Below are 22,360 nucleotides of genomic sequence, written 5' to 3'. Positions count from 1 at the left end.
CTTTCTACCCGCTCCGCTAGAAAACGCTCCTCGCTCACGGGCGCTCCATGTCCTTTCTACCCGCTCCGCTAGAAAACGCTCCTCGCTCACGGGCGCTCCATGTCCTTTCTACCCGCTCCGCTAGAAAACGCTCCTCGCTCACAGGACATAAAAAAAAAAAACGCCACTTCAAATTCATTCTATTCATTTAAAAAAATATATATATAATTTAACCAACACCCATCTATGTGACTACATGGACCGACCATTTGCTTTTTAAGTATTGAAACCAAACCATACCATTTGAATGAAAATAATTGAAACGTGTAAAAGGTGACTAATAAGCGCTCTTCATTTGAAAACAGGCCACGTGTCGTATTAAACGGCATAGAAACACTGTAAATAGGTCAGTAGCCAGACAGGTAGCCTAAGACGTAACAACAATGTATTATTTAAGCTATATTATTAGACTATTATCACAAGGCTATGGCCTACAAATAAATCCATTGTGGAGCATTAGTGAGTGTGACACACTAGGCTGGTAGAGAGGCAGGGACAAAGAGCGCTCAGCATTTAAAACATTTAGTTGTGTTAAATCATTGTCGTCTAGAAATTGCACATATAGGCTGTGACTTAGAATTAAATAGAAATTACACAAAGAATGCCTTATAAGGCTCAATCTACAGTGCCTTTGAATAAAACAAATTTTAACTGTAGTAAGTACCCAATCATGCATTTATTTAAGGTGATTTTTCAGAATCCACAAGGACTCATTAGGTTGTGGACATTACATCACACTCGCTCCACTGCTTGGTCCTCCTCATCTTTGTAAGTCACCTTGGTTTAGCACCTGTGTGTTTTAATCATTTTCTTTATGGACATCTTTAGTGAACTCCATGACGGTAGCTAAAGCAAGGGGCTACAGCAGCACACAAGTAGACTACAAATGCATGCTGGGCCAGGCAGGCCCTGAGGTGGGGAAGTGAGCGTTACTGGAGCGATATTGGAGCGGGTGAAAGGCCTTTGGGAAAGTTGCTCCGTGCTCCAGTTAAATTGGGCATGCTCCGCTCCTCGCTCCAGCTCCACTCACATACTCTGCATTACCGCTGTTACAACACCCTGCTCCACCTCTTATGATTCTTATCAGACTTTAGGTGTGTTATTCGTCACGAATAGTCCAGACTGTTGGTGTACTAACAATAGTCCTTGGCTCAGGCTAGCTAGCTTCATCACCAGTATACCATGTTCCAGTCCAGGATCAGGCTAGCTAGCTTCATCACCAGTATACCATGTTCCAGTCCAGGATTAGGCTAGCTAGCTTCATCACCAGTATACCATGTTCCAGTCCAGGATCAGGCTAGCTAGCTAGCTAGCTAGCTAGCTTCATCACCAGTATACCACGCTCCAGTCCAGGATCAGGCTAGCTAGCTACATCACCAGTATACCATACCATGCTCCAGTCCAGGATCAGGCTAGCAAGCTAGATCACCAGTATACCATGCTCCAGTCCAGAATCACTGTTCCAATAACAGCCTTACTGTAGCCTAGCCAAACACCACTCCTTTATCTAATGTTGTTATGTGTCTATTCCGGTCTCACCTGAACACAGTAGCCTATAATATCTATCAGGGCTGTTGTTGTTCTAAATAGGAGGGAGATTTACAGGGCCTCCTGTGGAGTAAAACCAGTTCAGCCTATCAAGAGGTAGGAAGCCCTGCTGAGTAGCTGAAACTGGGCCAAAGGTTGCTTACCAAATAGCACCCTATCTACTATGATGGGCCCTGGTCAAAAGTAGTGCACTATAAAGGGAATAGGGTGTCATTTGGGATGTAGTCCAAGTCTGAGCCTTGCCAGAGGACCAGATATTATGTATATGATTACTCATATGGAGTCACACACAGACTCTCACCAGCCCCCCCCCCCCCCCCCCCCCTCACACACACACACATCACAGTGACACTCTCACCAGCCCAAACACGAGACCCAAACCTTAGAGACCAGTTAGATGTTTCTAGCAGGGACAGAGCGGCAAGCTGTGGTCCTTCCTCCTTTGAGGAGCAGGTACACAGAGTTTTAAACCCAGAGTGCCGAGCAGCCAATGCTTCAGGAGATGCAGACCAAACAGACCAGACCTGGATTTGAGGTTTGGGAAGTCAATTGGTTGGTTTGTAAGTCTTCAGCTTCCATTAAAACTAGCACTTGATAACTGATTAAATGAATCAGCATACTATAGACAACAGCAACACATGGCAGACAACAGAACAACAATTCCTCATAGCCTAACTTCTCTCTTCACAATGGCTTATCTCTCCACTCTCCTTAATGGCTTCTCACCTGTACACACAGTCTAATCCTTCATACACAGGGCCAGTGTGTTACAAAACTAGACTTTAATAGCTCTGTCTCTGGATAGGCCTAAATATAGTGCCCAGTGATCCAGGAGGAGGGCAAGCCTTTATCTGTTTGTTGTTGGCTTTATACTCGGGTTATGAAGTCATGCCGTGGCTCAGTAAAGGATGTAGCTTGGCCAAGCTTATTAGCTACTACATTGACTGTCACCCACAACACGCTGGGATTTAAAAAAAACTATTAAGCTTAGCAGTTTGAGGGCTCAAATAGACCTCAGGGTTGACTTCGTAAACACAAGATTTATTATAAAAAGCTATTTAGGCCTAGGTATTGTAGGTCCACTACTGTAGAGTAAGTGATGCACAACTCAAACAGCCGTATCGGCCAGATATCCACAACAACTAGAGGGCACGGCGGTGAGGCTAGACTTCTCTACTGTTGTTGTCACGCAGACTGACTAGATGACTGGTAAACATGTCCACACGGTATCCTAGCAGCCAGGCCACAGAGGCCAGAGCATCATTCTGAGAAATCTTCAGAAGGCTTGGGCTGTCCTCTGAGGACGTTAATTGGATGATTATGTGGCTGGAATGGACAATCACATGACTACACTGGGTAGACAACAGATCACAGAGAGCATAACAGGTCAATCAATCAAATGTATATATAAAGCCCTTCTTACATCAGCCGATGTCACAAAGTGCTATACAGAAACTCAGCCTAAAACCCCAAACAGCAAGCAATGCAGATGTAGAAGCATGGTGGCTAGGAAAAACTCCCTAGAAAGGCAGGAACCTAGGAAGAAACCTAGAGAGGAACCAGGCTATGAGGGGTGGCCAGTCCTCTTCTGGCTGTGCCGGGTGGAGATTATAACTATTATTAGTACTGTTGTACATGACCAAGATGTTCAAACGTTCATAGATGACCAGCAGGGTCAAATAATAATAATCACAGGGTGCAACAAGTCAGCACCTCAGGAGTAAATGTCAGTTGGCTTTTCATAGCTGTTCATTCAGAGTTAGAGACATTAGGTGCGTTTAGAGAGAGAGAGAGTCAAAACACTGATGACTTGTTGTGAACAACATGAAAGACATTGAGTGACATGATGTTACTGTATTGATACAGCTCATGATGCTATACGGTACGGACCCCTAGTTCTAATGATCAGTCTCTACATCAATCACCGTGGTGAAGGAACTAACTAGGTTTGGGAATTGCCAGGGACCTCACGATCACGATACGGAGGTGCCGATTCTATATGGATTGCGATTCGATACTGAGATTTTATTCAGATTCATGCTCACCATACAGTACCAGGTCAAAAGTTTGGACACGCCTACTCATTCAAGTGTTTTTCTTTATTTTTACTATTTTCTACATTGTAGAATAATAGTGAAGAAATCAAAACTATGAAATAACACATATGGAATCATGTAGTAACCAAAATATATTTTATATGCAAGATTCTTCAAAGTAGCCACCCTTTGCCTTGACGACAGCTTTGCACTCTCTCGGCATTCGCTCGACCATTTTGATATTCTATTACAGACACCTAAATGCATCCTTTTAAATTATATAATGTGAGCTAAACATACAACAAAAACGCTAGAGGCGTCACTACAGACCCTGGTTGGATTCCAGGCTGTGTCACAACCGGCCGTGATTGGGAGTCCCATATGGCGGCGCACAATTGGCCCAGCGTCGATCGGGTTTGGCAAAAGAGAATTTGTTCTTAACTGACTAGTTAAATAAAAGGTCAATTTAAAAAGTTGTGTTACTATATAGGGAATAGGGTCCCCATAGGGTTCTGGTTAAAAGTAGTGCACTATATAGGGAATAGGGTCCCCACAGGACTCTGGTCAAAAGTAGTGCACTATATAGGGAATAGGGTCCCCATAGGTCTCTGGTCAAAAGTAGTGCACTATATAGGGAATAGGGTCCCCACAGGACTCTGGTCAAAAGTAGTGCACTATATAGGAAATAGGGTGTGATTTGGGACGTACACAAGGTGTCAAAGTTGATAGTTGGGTTGGAATTCTGTAGCAGTCTGTCGGCATTACAGGCGTTTCCCCAGGTGGGTCAAGCCTTGGTAAGAACAGAGCAGGTCTGCTGCGTTTGACAGGATGGGAGATGTGTGTTGGACACGAGCATTGTTGTGACACTACACTCCAGAGTGTCTTCACAGTGAGTACTGTAGTCAGGGCCCTCGCAGACACCTGCTGTCTATATTTAACACCACCAGCTGTTATCTAATAAATTTAGCCTGGGCTGGCTGCAACCAAGAGTAGCCAGGCAACGTTGGATAACTCAGGGAGCTAGCTGGGGTCGCTTGTTTTGAAACCCGAGACCCATCCTCTGGTCCAAAAACAAAGTCAAACAGGAAGAAGATTGCAGATTTAAAAAAAGACACTGAACATAAAATGGAGCAGCATCGATTCGTTTCAGAGGAGGCCATTTTAGAATTCGTCTGGCGTCCTTGTGATGGGAGTGTCTTCTGGAGTACACTACCGCACCTCGTTATGTCATTATATTTGGTTGTTAATAAGGTCGATGTACTGCACCTGTATCACTCCATTTGTTACACTACAACTCTGAACATTTAGGCTGGACTACACGTCTAGGGTAATGAATAGTACAAGACTTGGAATAGCGACATTAGGCTGGACTACACGTCTAGGGTTATGAATGGTACAAGACTTGGAATAGCTACATTAGGCTGGACTACACGTCTAGGGTAATGAATGGTACAAGACTTGGAATAGCTACATTAGGCTGGACTACACGTCTAGGGTAATGAATGGTACAAGACTTGGAATAGCTACATTAGGCTGGACTACACGTCTAGGGTAATGGATGGTACAAGACTTGGAATAGCTACATTAGGCTGGACTACACGTCTAGGGTAATGAATTGTACAAGACTTGGAATAGCTACATTAGGCTGGACTACACGTCTAGGGTAATGAATGGTACAAGACTTGGAATAGCTACATTAGGCTGGACTACACGTCTAGGGTAATGGATGGTACAAGACATGGAATAGCTAGCTACATTAGGCTGGACTACACGTCTAGGGTAATGAATGGTACAAGACTTGGAATAGCTACATTAGGCTGGACTACACGTCTAGGGTAATGAATGGTACAAGACATGGAATAGCTACATTAGGCTGGACTACACATCTAGGGTAATGAATGGTACAAGACATGGAATAGCTACATTAGGCTGGACTACACGTCTAGGGTAATGACGGCTGCCGATAGCCCTTTCAAGTGGTCATGGGAGTGCATTGCGCAACTGTAAAGGTCAAACTGACAAAAACAAACACAATGACGCACCCTGGGATACCCTACACCCTGGAGAAGGCGGAGCCTAGAAGACAACGATGTTACACAACATCTTGGCAACCTAGCTTTGGGTGGAAAGGCTATATACACCACAGCAGTACCATTTACATCAATGGGCATGCCTGATTCGTGGTATCAAAAAAATATATACATATTTTGGAGAGCCTCATTTCAAACCGGGGGCTTCCTGAATGTGCCAACACAAAGGTAAAATACATATGCAATGTTAACTAGGCCTGCTCTCGTTCAATTAGAATGGGGCCGTCCTCATTTAATTGATCAGTCACGACTAACCCATAAGAAACCACTTTGCTGACCAATTAGATATGTGCTTTCTCTCTCCGTGCATAAAGTATCTCTTTGATTTCCAGGTTCTCTGACTACAGGGTTAAATCAAGCCCTCTAAGAAATATTATGTAACCTCGATTCTTAGAAAGTCAAAGGAAACTTCTCCATTAGAAACTTCTCTGTTAGAAAGGCACGGGTTACGGAAGGTCAGATTGCACAATTACTGTACAATCGCAGAGCAAAAGACTAGAAGGACAGGGGCTTTGTTGGTAGGTCATTGATTCATACAGAGAGAGAGAGAGCCCTGAGACTCTGATATATCCCAACATGATAAAAACTGTGATAGCTGGTAAAGCAAAAACCTCCTTTTGAGATGAAGGGCTATTCTTGACCTCATGGGAATCCTTTGTTGGACGTCAGAAATCAAGGTCAAGTGCATGTATAAACAGCCAGCCTGTCAGACCCCAAGGAGTCAGAGATCTCTGTCACTATAGTGACTCCTAAAGGGATAGTACAGCTGGTATGCATCCTGCAAGGTCACTCCCCTGCAGGCACATGTGATCATACATACCCCCCCAAAATCCTGGCTCGTTTTTAGATTTGACATCAAATCCATTATTAATGTTTACATACTGTTTTACTCATCTCATATGTAGATACTGTATTCTACTGTATTTAGTCAATGCCACTCCGACATTGCTCGCCCTAATATTTATATATTTCTTAATAAACATTATTTTACTTTTAGATGTGTGTGTATTGTTGTGAATTGTTAGATACTACTGCACTGTTGGAGCTAGGACCACCAGCATTTCTCTACGCCCGCAATAACATCGGCTAAATATGTGTATGTGACCAATAAAATGTGATTTGATTGTACCCCACGCACCATTGCTACCCTCTTGGCCAGGTCTCCCTTGTAAAAGAGGTCTTCTGACCTTAATGGGACTTCCCGGTTGGATAAAGGTTAAATAAATACTTTAAAAAAAAAACCCACCCAGGGTTACCTGAAGACGTGTGTACACAGTGTAACCTTGGAATCACCTCAGTGAGTGCGGTCATCATATCTAGCTAATGCGTTCAGCTGAGTGGACTAGATGCTCTGTATGGAAAGTGGACGTAAGTATGAGTAATATAATCACTGAGATAACATGAGCTCATCCTTTTTTCCCCCTTGGTTGGCTCACATGGTCAGAGGAGGCAACCAACCAGAGAGGTTCATTATCTTTATATGACATCATCACTGTTGTTATTGCTGCCAATAGGCCCTCTCCACCTGTGGCATCTGCAAGCCTCGGCGAGCAACTACAGTCTGGTAAAAAGTAGGTCTACAAGGCTTCTGGCTATGGGGACTTGTGTGTGTCATACACATCTATAAAAAGGCCATAGGGGATAGGATGGATTTTTCCCGGAAAGCTACGTGCTTGATGTGGCTTCTACACAAAACCCCACTCCAATACTGTTTTCTCTTAGCGCGGGGAGTCCTGCGGAGGACATACCAGCTTCCAAAAATAGGATGAATGGCTTTTTTTCCCCAACAGAGCCCACTCCAAAGGCCAATGTCAGCCAGAGTGGCACACTGGTTAATTTAGCTGAACTAAGGGTAACCCACAAGAAAGCTGCACTCTCATGTAGAGAAACAGGAACAGATTGCTCTACTATCTCTGCTCTGTCTGATGTACTTGCTCAACTCTGAGCCAGTCACAGATCTATGGTTTAGACATGGGGTAGGCTACGTCCCAAATGGCACTCTATTCCCTTTAACTTTTGACCAGAGACGTTAAAAGTAGTGTGTGTGTGCGTGTGTGTGTGTGTGTACACACTACTTTTAACATCTCTGGTCAAACACACACACACACACACACACAACAGGTCAAATGTTTTAGAACACCTATTCATTCAAGTGTTTTTCTTTATTTTTACTATTTTCTACATTGTAGAATAATAGTGAAGACATAAAACTATGAAATAACACATATGGAATCATGTAGTAACCAAAAAAGTGTTAAAGAAATGTAAAAGCATCTAGGTAAAGCTGGTTAAGAGAATGCCAAGAGGCAAAGGGTGGCTATTTGAAGAATCTCAAATAAACAATTCAAAATATATTTTATAAAACTTTTTTGGTTACTACGTGATTCCAAGTGTTATTTCATAATTTTCATGGTCACTATTATTCTACAATGTAGAAAATAGTAAAAATAAAGAAAAACCCTGGAATGAGAAGGTGTTCTAAAACGTTTGACCAGTAGTGCACATATAGGGAAAAGAGTGCCATTTGGGACGCAGGCATGGCACAAATATTGGAAGAGGTTTAGACCTACCAATGAATCTTAAGAACCTCACCAAAATGGTATTTCTAACATGATAAGGCTGAATTTATTTCCTGGAAATACTTGGCTATATAGTAGGCAGAAGTTGCTAGGAGCAACACGGCCCAGTAGGAAGATGTTGCTAGGAGCAACACGGCCCAGTAGGAAGATGTTGCTAGGAGCAACACGGCCCAGTAGGAAGATGTTGCTAGGAGCAACACGGCCCAGTAGGAAGATGTTGCTAGGAGCAACACGGCCCAGTAGGAAGATGTTGCTAGGAGCAACACGGCCCAGTAGGAAGATGTTGCTAGGAGCAACACGGCCCAGTAGGAAGATGTTGCTAGGAACAACACGGTCTGTAGCTTTCAAATCCCCCTGGTAAATATATCATCACGGGACATGTTGAGCTTGACACATGGGTTTGATCAAGGCAACAAATACACATGCACACTTGACTAATCCTTGCGCAATAGCTTTCAAGCATCTTCATTCCAACTTCCTTTTTTTATTGCACTTCCTGTGTTATGAGCAGGAAGCCAGCTGCTGCTGCAACTGAACTCTTTCATCCAGGCCACAACAGATCACATGAGGACTGGTGGCTCTGAATGGTGGACCTGCTGTAAGCCACAACTGAGACACACAGGATTGGTGTTTCAGATATAAATAGGAGCCACAGGGTGTGGAACACCGGAACTGAATACCTCTTAAAGCACAGCTAGACATGAGGATTTCATACTGCATTACTGACCCCGCTGGGCTCATGGTGTAAATGTCTTCTTCCTCTATCTTTAGAGAGTTGCCTCTCGTATTCAGTTGTCCTGGATTCAGATCAGACACCTCGTTGCTGCTGATCGATTGGACGTTAGGCTACAGTACTACAGGGGTTCACATGATCCATGGTGCAGCCAGCCTGCCTTTAGCCCGGTCCCACACCTGTTTGTGCTCTTACCAGCTCTATTGATGCCATTGTCAAGCCAAACATGACCATGAGTGACAAGGGTTTGGCATGATGGCACAAACAGACTGGCACTCAGGCTACCTGCCTTTCACCTCGGATTCCCTTTCCAACGTCAACGTTAAGCGACTACTTCTCATCTTCAGCCTTGCTACCAATTACCTCAGACAACATCTAACAATGAACTTCTGTTTGGCATTCTGAATTCCACTCCGAATTGAAAGTCATGGGGAATTAGGCTACTGAAAGATTAGGGCTAAATATACCAACCAGGCTGCATTCACTTGGAAGCAAGAACTGCGTAGAACTAGGGGACTAGCAGTACACATGCCCTGGGTTACTTAACACTGCGTAGAACTAGGTGACTAGCAGTACACATGCCCTGGGTTATTTAATACTGCATAGAACTAGGTGACTAGCAGTACACATGCCCTGGGTTATTTAATACTGCGTAGAACTAGGTGACTAGCAGTACACATGCCCTGGGTTATTTAACACTGCGTAGAACTAGGTGACTAGCAGTACACATGCCCTGGGTTATTTAATACTGCGTAGGACTAGGTGACTAGCAGTACACATGCCCTGGGTTACTTAACACTGCGTAGAACTAGGGGACTAGCAGTACACATGCCCTGGGTTATTTAATACTGCGTAGGACTAGGTGACTAGCAGTACACATGCCCTGGGTTATTTAATACTGCGTAGAACTAGGTGACTAGCAGTACACATGCCCTGGGTTACTTAACACTGCGTAGAACTAGGGGACTAGCAGTACACATGCCCTGGGTTATTTAACACTGAGTTACAGGAGGGCTATGCAGGCCTCGAATATTCCGGCGGCATGAAGTCGAAGCCCCCTTGTGTGTGGCAGTAATGCCCCCCTTGTGTGTGGCAGTAATGTCCCCCCTTGTGTGTGGCAGTAATGCCCCCCTTGTGTGTGGCAGTAATGCCCCCCTTGTGTGTGGCAGTAATGCCCCCCTTGTGTGTGGCAGTAATTCCCCCCCTTGTGTGTGGCAGTAATTCCCCCCCTTGTGTGTGGCAGTAATGCCCCCCTTGTGTGTGGCAGTAATGTCCCCCCTTGTGTGTGGCAGTAATTCCCCCCCTTGTGTGTGGCAGTAATTCCCCCCCTTGTGTGTGGCAGTAATGCCCCCCTTGTGTGTGGCAGTAATGCCCCCCTTGTGTGTGGCAGTAATTCCCCCCCTTGTGTGTGGCAGTAATTCCCCCCCTTGTGTGTGGCAGTAATGCCCCCCTTGTGTGTGGCAGTAATGTCCCCCCTTGTGTGTGGCAGTAATTCCCCCCCTTGTGTGTGGCAGTAATTCCCCCCCTTGTGTGTGGCAGTAATTCCCCCCCTTGTGTGTGGCAGTAAAGCCCGTCCTTGTGTGTGGCAGTAAAGCCCGTCCTTGTGTGTGGCAGTAAAGCCCGTCCTTGTGTGTGGCAGTAAAGCCCGTCCTTGTGTGTGGCAGTAAAGCCCGTCCTTGTGTGTGGCAGTAAAGCCCGTCCTTGTGTGTGGCAGTAAAGCCCGTCCTTGTGTGTGGCAGTAAAGCCCGTCCTTGTGTGTGGCAGTAAAGCCCGTCCTTGTGTGTGGCAGTAATGTCCCCCTTGTGTGTGGCAGTAATGTAACCCTTGTGTGTGGCAGTAATGTAACCCTTGTGTGTGGCAGTAATGTACCCCTTGTGTGTGGCAGTAATGTCCCCCTTGTGTGTGGCAGTAATGTACCCCCTTGTGTGTGGCAGTAATGTAACCCTTGTGTGTGGCAGTAATGTACCCCTTGTGTGTGGCAGTAATGTACCCCTTGTGTGTGTGTGGCAGTAATGTCCCCCTGCCTTACGTCCAAAGTGGTCGTTGTGCCCTTGGGCTGAATATAATAATTAGAATTCCCTTCTCCCGGGTGCCAAATCGCCATGCTCCAAATCACCTCTCACGGACATGGGTCTCAGATATCTCAATTCGTATTCGCCGACGCCCGTCACGTGATCGGGTCAGACACATCAGGGATGAAGTGAAGACAGACGTCGGGGATGCATTTGGCGCTCATCCTACCTATTGAATTCCGAGGCGCATATTGAAAATGTTAGAACTGTTAGAACTGTCCACATTTGACTTTTCATCCGCCGACATCAATACTATCCCCCATAGGACAAACGTTGACCCATTCTATTGGTCAGCTTGTCCTTCTGTGTGAGAAATAAATATTCCAAACTGACTCTGGGACAGTTGTGGGACGACAGATCACAAATTAATACAACCACTGTATATCAAAAAACATTTTAAAAGCAATGAGGCTGATGCAACAGATCAGAACGTTTAGCCTAAAAATGTTGATAAACTATTTGGCTATTTCTTCACATTATAAGCGCAGCAATGCACACACGCCAGTGTGAAACCACAACCACTATGACTAGGGTTGTTAGGGCTGTTAATATGACTAGGGTTGTTACTATGACTAGGGTTGTTAGGGCTGTTACTATGACTAGGGCTGTTAATATGACTAGGGCTGTTAATATGACTAGGGCTGTTAATATGACTAGGGCTGTTACTATGACTAGGGTTGTTAGGTCTGTTAATATGACTAGGGCTGTTAATATGACTAGGGCTGTTACTATGACTAGGGTTGTTAGGTCTGTTAATATGACTAGGGCTGTTACTATGACTAGGGTTGTTAGGTCTGTTAATATGACTAGGGCTGTTACTATGACTAGGGTTGTTAGGGCTGTTACTATGACTAGGGCTGTTAATATGACTAGGGCTGTTACTATGACTAGGGTTGTTAGGGCTGTTACTATGACTAGGGCTGTTAATATGACTAGGGCTGTTAATATGACTAGGTCTGTTAATATGACTAGGGCTGTTACTATGACTAGGGTTGTTAGGGCTGTTACTATGACTAGGGCTGTTAATATGACTAGGGCTGTTAATATGACTAGGGCTGTTAATATGACTAGGGCTGTTACTATGACTAGGGTTGTTAGGTCTGTTAATATGACTAGGGCTGTTAATATGACTAGAGCTGTTACTATGACTAGGGTTGTTAGGTCTGTTAATATGACTAGGGTTGTTACTCTGACTAGGGCTGTTAGGGCTGTTACTATGACTAGGGCTGTTACTATGACTAGGGTTGTTACTATGACTAGGGTTGTTAGGGCTGTTACTATGACTAGGGTTGTTACTATGACTAGGGTTGTTAGGACTGTTAATATGACTAGGGTTGTTACTATGACTAGGATTGTGTCTTTGGCTCCTCGACAACGAAAGAAATGAGATAAATACTGGTTTCAGTGGCATATAAGGAAGTGTTTATTAAAGAATCCCCATAACATTCCTATGCTAGTAACTCTAAGACATGCCTCATAAAATACCCCAAAACGTCCAGGTTTCAAACAATTACGTTTCTGGTTAAATAGTTTTAAAATGTTGACTGCCTACGCTTAGACTGCAAGATTGGTGAAGTTGCGCAAATGGCAACTTCAGAAGGAACAGTGCCTCAGGTATTCAGTTTTCAAATCAATTTAATTGGATATTTTGGTTAATGGGCTTGGTGCCGTGGCAGATTGAGCACCGCTTGAACGCCATATGGCCTTGCCCCTAAAATCACTAAATTCAAGGCCTGGGCCTGTCATTTACAGTAGATTGCAGTAATCACATCTCACACGGGTTCAAATTTGCTCTCATTTTCCCACTACAATGACAATAACACCAGTCCAATCCATCTTACCTTTTCAGAGAAAAAAAAACCTGCCAAAGACCGTTTGAAAAATCCTTACTCAAGTCAAGTGTCACTTTAGTTCCTCTTCCAGTCATCTCGAACTGCTGGAGTGTCACTGATAATACATAGGGCCTATGACCTACAATATAGGTACATCAAACAGCCCCTAGTGCCATTAAAATGTGGAAACTCGAGACAGAAATGGAAGTTGAGCGATCCTGGTACTAGTTAGCCTAGTTCTCTGGAGGGGAGAACGTGAGGTGATCCTGGTACTAGTTAGCCTAGTTCTCTGGAGGGGAGAACGTGAGGTGATACTGGTACTAGTTAGCCTAGTTCTCTGGAGGGGAGAACGTGAGGTGATCCTGGTACTAGTTAGCCTAGTTCTCTGGAGGGGAGAATGTGAGGTGATCCTGGTACTAGTTAGCCTAGTTCTCTGGAGGGGAGAACGTGAGGTGATCCTGGTACTAGTTAGCCTAGTTCTCTGGAGGGGAGAACGTGAGGTTAGCAGCAAAGCAACACTTTGGTTTTTACCCGTCTAAGAAAGCTGACAACCGTACCATGGTCTTGTTTCCATGTGCCAGTTTTCAAGATTAGATATCAGGTTAAGAGAGGCCGGCATTCGTGTGCTCATCTGACAGCTCTACAGTGTTGGCAGTCAGAACAGGCACCAGCAGGCACTGGCACTTTCCACCCTTAAGGACTCCAGAGGTGATCTTAAATATAGCTTCACTGCCTCAAAGCCTTCCATAAACACAGGCAAATATGCCAGTGCTCTGAGCTCTTTGCAGATGACAAATACAATTGCTTCACACCCCCTCCCCCCCATCTCTCTCTCTGACAACACATCACAAAATTCCAAAAATATCCCATCTGATTTAGCCAAGTGTGGCAGAAGTAGGCGGGATCCCCCACAGGAAGCATTTCCCTTCATTGTATCTCTGTGGTGCCTGTCTATGCTATGGGGTCCTCTGAGGCTTGGCTGACACTAGCCAGCAGAGTACACACACACAGTGGCTGAGTCTCAAACACCACCCAATTCCCTATATATAGTTCACTGCTTTTGACCAAAGCCCTATAAGCAGTGCACTATGTAGATAACAGGGTGCCATTTAGGACACACAAAAACCACAGCCGTCCATCAGCAGACAAGCGAGCGCACACTCCCTAGAGTAAGGGCTCACTGGCACTTCATAAATCAAGATTAGGAATGTCTGGAGAATCCCCTCCTCAGAGTGTCATTAAAAAGGCCATGTCAGATGGAATATATCAGATGAGGGTGAGAGAACCAGATGAAAGAGGAGCCAGGTCAAGAAGACCTCTGTGAGCAACAGCAACATTTAAATGAGTTAGTATGACTCTGGAGTTTTCTGGAGATAATGCACGCCATGCTAACTAGCCTAAACTGTGCAGCTGCCTGCAGGCTTGAAGGAACCTCCTGAACTTCAGAGGCCTGCGTTGGGTCTTTCCTCGTGGGTTGGTTGAACTTCTTCAGTCACTTGCTTGGGAATCTCTTTCACTAAGTTAATTAATCCTCCAGAAGATTACATCATACACTGGGAGACAAAGCTAGAGAAGGAGAAATACACCAAGCTACCGCAGGCGAAAATACAACAAGCTCACGTAGGAGGAGAAAAATACAACAAGCTACTGTAGGAGGAGAAAAATACAACAAGCTACTGTAGGGAGAAAAATACAACAAGCTACTGTAGGGACAAAAATACAACAAGCTACTGTAGGGAGAAAAATACAACAAGCTACTGTAGGGAGAAAAATACAACAAGCTACTGTAGGGAGAAAAATACAACAAGCTATTGTAGGGAGAAAAATACAACAAGCTACTGTAGGGAGAAAACTACAACAAGCTACTGTAGGGAGAAAACTACAACAAGCTACTGTAGGGAGAAAACTACAACAAGCTACTGTAGGGAGAAAAATACAACAAGCTACTGTAGGGAGAAAAATACAACAAGCTACTGTAGGGAGAAAAATACAACAAGCTCACACAGGAGAAAAATACAACAAGCTACTGTAGGGAGAAAAATACAACAAGCTACTGTAAAAAATAAAATAAAAAGACGTGCAGCTCTGTAATTCATGAAGGACAACTAAATCCACACAGCACAATGAGTACGTACAGCTCTGTAATTCATGAAGGACAACTATATCCACACAGCACAATGAGACGTACAGCTCTGTAATTCATGAAGGACAACTATATCCACACAGCACAATGACTACGTACAGCTCTGTAATTCATGAAGGACAACTATATCCACACAGCACAATGAGTACGTACAGCTCTGTAATTCATGAAGGACAACTAAATCCACACAGCACAATGAGACGTGCAGCTCTGTAATTCATGAAGGACATTATATCCACACAGCACAATGAGACGTACAGCTCTGTAATTCATGAAGGACATTATATCCACACAGCACAATGAGACGTACAGCTCTGTAATTCATGAAGGACAACTATATCCACACAGCACAATGAGACGTACAGCTCTGTAATTCATGGAGGACATCTATATCCACACAGCACAATGAGACGTACAGCTCTGTAATTCATGAAGGACATTATATCCACACAGCACAATGAGACGTACAGCTCTGTAATTCATGAAGGACAACTATATCCACACAGCACAATGAGACGTACAGCTCTGTAATTCATGAAGGACATTATATCCACACAGCACAATGAGACGTACAGCTCTGTAATTCATGAAGGACATTATATCCACACAGCACAATGAGACGTACAGCTCTGTAATTCATGAAGGACATTATATCCACACAACACAATGAGACATACAGCTCTGTAATTCATGAAGGACAACTATATCCACACAGCACAATGAGACGTACAGCTCTGTAATTCATGAAGGACATTATATCCACACAGCACAATGAGACGTACAGCTCTGTAATTCATGAAGGACAACTATATCCACACAACACAATGAGACGTACAGCTCTGTAATTCATGAAGGACATTATATCCACACAGCACAATGAGACGTACAGCTCTGTAATTCATGAAGGACAACTAAATCCACACAGCACAATGAGACGTGCAGCTCTGTAATTCATGAAGGACATTATATCCACACAGCACAATGAGACGTACAGCTCTGTAATTCATGAAGGACATTATCCACACAGCACAATGAGACGTACCGCTCTGTAATTCATGAAGGACATTATATCCACACAGCACAATGAGACGTACAGCTCTGTAATTCATGAAGGACAACTATATCCACACAGCACAATGAGACGTACAGCTCTGTAATTCATGAAGGACATTATATCCACACAGCACAATGAGACGTACAGCTCTGTAATTCATGAAGGACAACTATATCCACACAACACAATGAGACGTACAGCTCTGTAATTCATGAAGGACATTATATCCACACAGCACAATGAGACGTACAGCTCTGTAATTCATGAAGGACATTATATCCACACAGCACAATGAGTACGTACCGCTCTGTAATTCATGAAGGACAACTAAATCCACACAGCACAATGAGACGTACAGCTCTGTAATTCATGAAGGACATTATATCCACACAGCACAATGAGACGTACAGCTCTGTAATTCATGAAGGACATTATATCCACACAGCACAATGAGACGTAGAGCTCTGTAATTCATGAAGGACAACTATATCCACACAGCACAATGAGTACGTACAGCTCTGTAATTCATGAAGGACAACTATATCCACACAGCACAATGAGACGTACAGCTCTGTAATTCCAAGAGGAAGCATCGGTGCAATACCTGCTATTACTTTGCCATGAGGCTAAACATTCTATAAAAGTCAAAGACCATATCATTACGGAACAAAAACTGAAAAGCAGAAAGCTCTGCCTTACAGTTTTGCACTGTAACAAGCAGAAATAACAAGAATAGCTTCAAACTTAAACTTAACGGAGATCTCACCTTTCAGAGTGGTCGATCCAAATGGGTCAGGAACCTATTTGCACTTCCAGAAAAAGTTCCCTTTTAAAACAATGTGCTTCCTGCTTGCCTCTCTTTTTGAGAGTGTACATGCGTACCAGTGGGCTTGCCTGGGCTGTGATGTCTGTGCCCAATTAGTGCTCCAAAATGCCAATATGAGGAAAAGGGGAGGCCTGCTCCTTAGGGAATCCTAACATAACCATTTATTAGGCTCCCATACGAGTCCCAAAGCTCCACCAGTTGTATTCTGTCTCTTTATGCTTCTTTAACAGCAGTTGGTTGGCTGGGAGCCAGGTCCTGCATGCAGAAGGCCAGGGGAAAGTCACATGGAGGGCCAATTAACAAATGGCACCCTATTCCCTATATAGTGCACTACTTTGACCAAGACCTATGGGTCCTAGTCCTGGTCAAAAGTAGTGCACTAAATAGGTAATAGGGTGCCATTTGAGCTGTAGCTGTGAAACTTGGCTCGGGGCAACATGGCTGGTTCTGCTATGAACCTGGGGCGTTATTACCAGCCAACCACAAAGTAACAGGTTCCCTCACTACTGTCAAGAGTGACCTGGGGGGGTATTACCAGCCACAAAGTAACAGGTTCTCTCACTACTGCCAAGAGTGACCTGGGGGGGTATTACCAGCCACAAAGTAACAGGTTCCCCCCCTACTGCCAAGAGTGACCTGGGGGGGTATTACCAGCCACAAAGTAACAGGTTCTCTCACTACTGTCAAGAGTGACCTGGGGGGGGTATTACCAGCCACAAAGTAACAGGTTCTCTCACTACTGTCAAGAGTGACCTGGGGGGGGTATTACCAGCCACAAAGTAACAGGTTCCCCCCCTACTGCCAAGAGTGACCTGGGGAGGTATTACCAGCCACAGAGTAACAGGTTCTCTCACTACTGTCAAGAGTGACCTGGGGCGTTACTACCAGCCAACCACAAAGTAACAGGTTCCCTCACTACGGTCAAGAGTGACCTGGGGGGGTATTACCAGCCACAAAGTAACAGGTTCTCTCACTTCTGTCAAGAGTGACCTGGGGGGGTATTACCAGCCACAAAGTAACAGGTTCTCTCACTTCTGTCAAGAGTGACCTGGGGGGGTATTACCAGCCACAAAGTAACAGGTTCTCTCACTACTGTCAAGACTGACCTGGGGGGGTATTACAAGCCACAGAGTAACAGGTTCTCACTACTGTCAAGAGTGACCTGGGGCGTTATTACCAGCCAACCACAAAGTAACAGGTTCTCTCACTACTGTCAAGAGTGACCTGGGGGGGTATTACCAGCCACAAAGTAACAGGTTCTCTCACTACTGCCAAGAGTGACCTGGGGGGGTATTACCAGCCACAAAGTAACAGGTTCTCTCACTACTGCCAAGAGTGACCTGGGGGGGTATTACCAGCCACAAAGTAACAGGTTCCCTCACTACTGTCAAGAGTGACTGATCCCAGGGGGCTTTGAGAACAAAGCTGAATCCCCAGAAGAGGCCTTCTCATGAGTTGGGATCACTTGACTCAGCCACACACAACCGCTTTCACAGCATAAAAACATAAAAGGGTCTAACACAACGGAATAATCCAACGTAGAAATCAAGTGCGTACAGGGATATCATTTGCAAGGGAAAGTGAGATCATTTGCGAGGTTTCCATGCTTTTATAGCTAATCATTTCTTCATAGATTGAATTGTAGCTTTGTTTCCAGCATCAGGGAAACTGTTTGCTTGTGCCCCCCAACAAGTTCCACACAGAGTGTGTGCCAGCACATCCACCACCCACCAGTCCTCCTTGATGCATTTTCCAGGGCCTCATATTTTCCCAATAAAAGGAGTGTATCAGGATGACTGAAGCGGAGGAAGCCACCCCTTGCCCCATGGCAGCCATTTACGTCATTGGTTGCCGATGCCATGAGTGAGGACTGACACATTCAACTGTTAGGACACCCCTGCCCAGCGGTGGTGGGCGTGGGCTCCACCCTTCCCTCTCCTGGCCCTTCCTGAGTCAGCGGTGGGGGAGCGGGGGCTCCACCCTTCCCTCCCCCTTCCTGAGCCAGCGGTTGATTAGGTAGGCTGTGGCTACATCTCAAAACAGCACCTAATTCCCTATGTAGTGCCCCCATAGGGCCCTGGTCAGAAGTCGGGAATAAGGTATAATTTGGGATGCCGGCCGGTGTGTGACAAACTGGGGTGGGCCTCCCTCCTCACACCTTCCTGGTTTACAACCAGCAGAGAGAAGCCGGTGTCACAGTAAAGGGGGAAACAATGGGGTTGAGCCAGGTCAGTGGGCTGAGGTCAGTTGAGCCAGGTCAGTGGGCTGAGGTCAGTTGAGCCAGGTCAGTGGGCAGAGGTCAGTTGAGCCAGGTCAGTGGGCAGAGGTCAGTTGAGCCAGGTCAGTGGGCAGAGGTCAGTTGAGCCAGGTCAGTGGGCAGAGGTCAGTTGAGCCAGGTCAGTGGGCAGAGGTCAGTTGAGCCAGGTCAGTGGGCAGAGGTCAGTTGAGCCAGGTCAGTGGGCAGAGGTCAGTTGAGCCAGGTCAGTGGGCAGAGGTCAGTTGAGCCAGGTCAGTGGGCTGAGGTCAGTTGAGCCAGGTCAGTGGGCTGAGGTCAGTTGAGCCAGGTCAGTGGGCAGAGCAGCAGGGTGACTAGAACAGGACTTTATGCATAAGGAGAGTTTCCACGGTGACCTAGCCTCTACTCAGGACCTATATTAAAAACAACTGCCGTCATCAACCTCAGCACTAGAGGGACAGGTTCTTTACAATTAGACATGGGGTTGGATCCCAAATGGCACCCTATAGGGATACTCTATATAGTGCACTACTTTGGACCAAGACCCATCGGGAAAAGCATGCCATTTGGGATACACTCCAAGGAGAAATATGCCCATTATGTGTCAGTGGCTCACAAATAAAATGTGGCCACAAAAGAGCCTTGAGTTTGAGCCTGTCCTAAGCATGACTTCCTTTAGGAAGGAACACACAAAACCAAGAAAGAAGAGGAGAGTTGTTCCCAGGCCTCAGCGCTTCCTGCTGTTAGGCCTATATGACAGAAGAAACATATTGGAGACCCACCGGGACCACAAACCACAGCAGTAGCCTGTAATGAAGTCAGTCTGGACAATAGTACCACAGCCTCAGTAAAACAGAGAGAGAATGCTATGTGAAAGTCTGTGACGGAGCGACTTCATGTGGGAAAGACTGGAGAAGTAATCAACAGGGCAGATGAGATGCCCACCCTCCCACCAGGTTGCTGCTTCACACACACCTGTTCACACCTGTGACGACAGGGCAGAGTACTTTAACAGAAAAATCTAGAGCTACCTGCTAGCCAACACTACGCTATTCCAATCAGACCTACTTTCCATAACCACTGGCAGCCGGTGAAGTAAACGTATACAGGGGTATTTTGAAATACAGCACAATAACTTTTTCCCGACAGATTTATCCATGTCGAACTGTGTTACTTGCAAAAGGCCAAAAGGTTCTTAAAGCGGCAATCAGCAGTTGAAACAATAACAAAGCGTACTCCCCGTTACTGTTTCACAAAAAAGCAAAGGGATGGGACAGATTTTTTATTTTTTTTACTACTCTAAAACTCATAGCCAGCGCTATGGACGCAAGGACGGACCATCCATGATATTAAAATGATAGTTTTAAAGGATACCTTTATTTAACTAGGCAAGTCACTTAAGAACTAATTCTTATTTACAAACCCAGACGATGCTGGGCCAATTGTGCGCCGCCCTATGGGACTCCCAATCACGGCCAGATGTGATACAGCCTGGATTCGAACCAGGGCCTGTAGTGAAGCCTCTTGCACTGAGATGCAGTGCTTAAGACCACTGCGCCCCAAATCAGGATTTATTTCACTAATTGGATAAAGAACATTTCGTGAAGTGAAAGGGATTTAGCTGCTGTACATGGTTGTGTAACTGCTTTTAAAATATCAATAGTAAATCTACAAATCAGCTTTGGACATTTTGAGAATGAGAAAACAGCAGCACTATGTGCAATTGTCTATATGCATAAATATAATCTTGTCTGGTGCTGTTAAATTTCATCAGTATCTTGAGCTGAAATAAAAACTGGGAGCAGCGCCCATACCCCGCAGTGTATAAAAGCTGGACTCGAGGTTTTAGGGAGAGTTCCTCCATAAAGTTGCATAGAAATGGGCATAACGTTAGTGTGCCATCATCAACTAAAGTAAACAAAAGGACTGGAGCAAGAATGTATTTGCATCTCAGCGAGCCGGGCATTTTCAAGAAAAACGAATCGTTTTTTCCGAGGAATTGCGGTAGAAATAAGATTCAAATGTTCCGTGTGTAACAGTATTTGTAAAGCCAACCTCAATAGCAAGAAAGCTTCTAAAATGGTTTGATTCAAGGAAGAAGCACAAGGACTGCGCACCACCTTAAAAATGCTAACCTGTTGCCATCAAAACACTAAGCCTGTTTCAAGAATCTTCACATGGTTGGTTCATCGTTGGCTAGTTAGCACACAACGCAAGTTTACCGTTTGCATGGTAGCTAGTTACAAAGACCATCCTGACCATCATAACCAGACCGCTACTGTTGTTACGGGCAAGCTAACTAGCACTAAGCTAGCTAACGTTTGATAGCTACATCCGTAACGTTAGACTAGATCTTGCATGCAAATTCATATTTCATTTGATAGAGGCTTACCGTCTCCAAGCTACCGATGGTATCTTAAACTGCTTGGTCGGCAGCAGCTCCTGGATACTTTTATGAGCAATTTCACATTGTTTGTAGCTATTTTATTGCATACAGACGGAGCGATCAAAACTCGGTCCATGTGATTTTAAAACGACAATGACATTTCTCCCTCCTCTGTCTCCATGGGGACCGCGCGTCACAATCGTTCTGTGAGAATAGGGGCGGGTCTCAGAACCATTTAAACAGCTGGCGGGAACACACTTATGTCAGATTCTCAACGTCATCTGTCCAGACGTTTTCTAAAATATTTTCTACCTAACCCCATTATTTGTTGTCTAATACCCAGCTGCATAGCATAATGATACGTCTACAATGCTCTAAACGTATATATTTTAGGTTGCTCTGGTACACCATCTAGCGTACGATAAAAGTGTACACAACAGCTACTTGGTGATGTTACACCGAGTACACCGAGTACTAGTATTCTGGTACGAGAGACAGACAGACAGACAGACCAATCAAACGATAGATCCAAGCCTCTTGACCACAGTCAAACATGTGTGACTGTATGTAATAAAGTATAAAAGCAGGCTCTGACACAGAATGCAGTGTAATTTAATGCTCAGAAAGATATTAATAATCTGAAAGTAATCTGCAATAGCTTTGTCTATCTGATAAATAGGACAAGGAAGGCCTGTGATGGGAGAGGGGAATAGGGTGGGGCCCATGGGGAATAGGGTGTGCCATGTATGGGCCCTGGTCAACATTTGTGCACTAAATAGGGAATAT

The 22,360-nt window shown here is 44.8% G+C and overlaps 1 protein-coding gene across 2 annotated transcripts in view; it reads right to left on the bottom strand.

Moving 5' to 3' along the window:
- The window catches only part of LOC110519860 (protein tyrosine phosphatase type IVA 3), a 54,378-nt gene extending 32,571 nt beyond the window's left edge, over nucleotides 1–21,807 (bottom strand). The window contains exon 1 of one of the 2 annotated variants that reach the window (XM_090186669.1): nucleotides 21,581–21,807. The gene's annotated coding sequence lies outside the window, so the exon portion shown is untranslated. Of the gene's footprint in view, nucleotides 1–16,892; nucleotides 16,994–21,580 lie in introns of those variants that run through there. The other variant, XM_090186671.1, reaches the window with a different exon arrangement.
- Nucleotides 21,808–22,360: the final 553 nt, after the last annotated feature.

This window comes from Oncorhynchus mykiss, chromosome 2 (genome assembly GCF_057628025.1).
Source record: "Oncorhynchus mykiss isolate SJ-2025 chromosome 2, ASM5762802v1, whole genome shotgun sequence".
Classification (NCBI taxonomy): domain Eukaryota; kingdom Metazoa; phylum Chordata; class Actinopteri; order Salmoniformes; family Salmonidae; genus Oncorhynchus; species Oncorhynchus mykiss.
The sequence above is the reverse complement of the archived record's forward strand: the minus strand, read 5'-3'. Positions and strand labels throughout refer to the sequence as shown.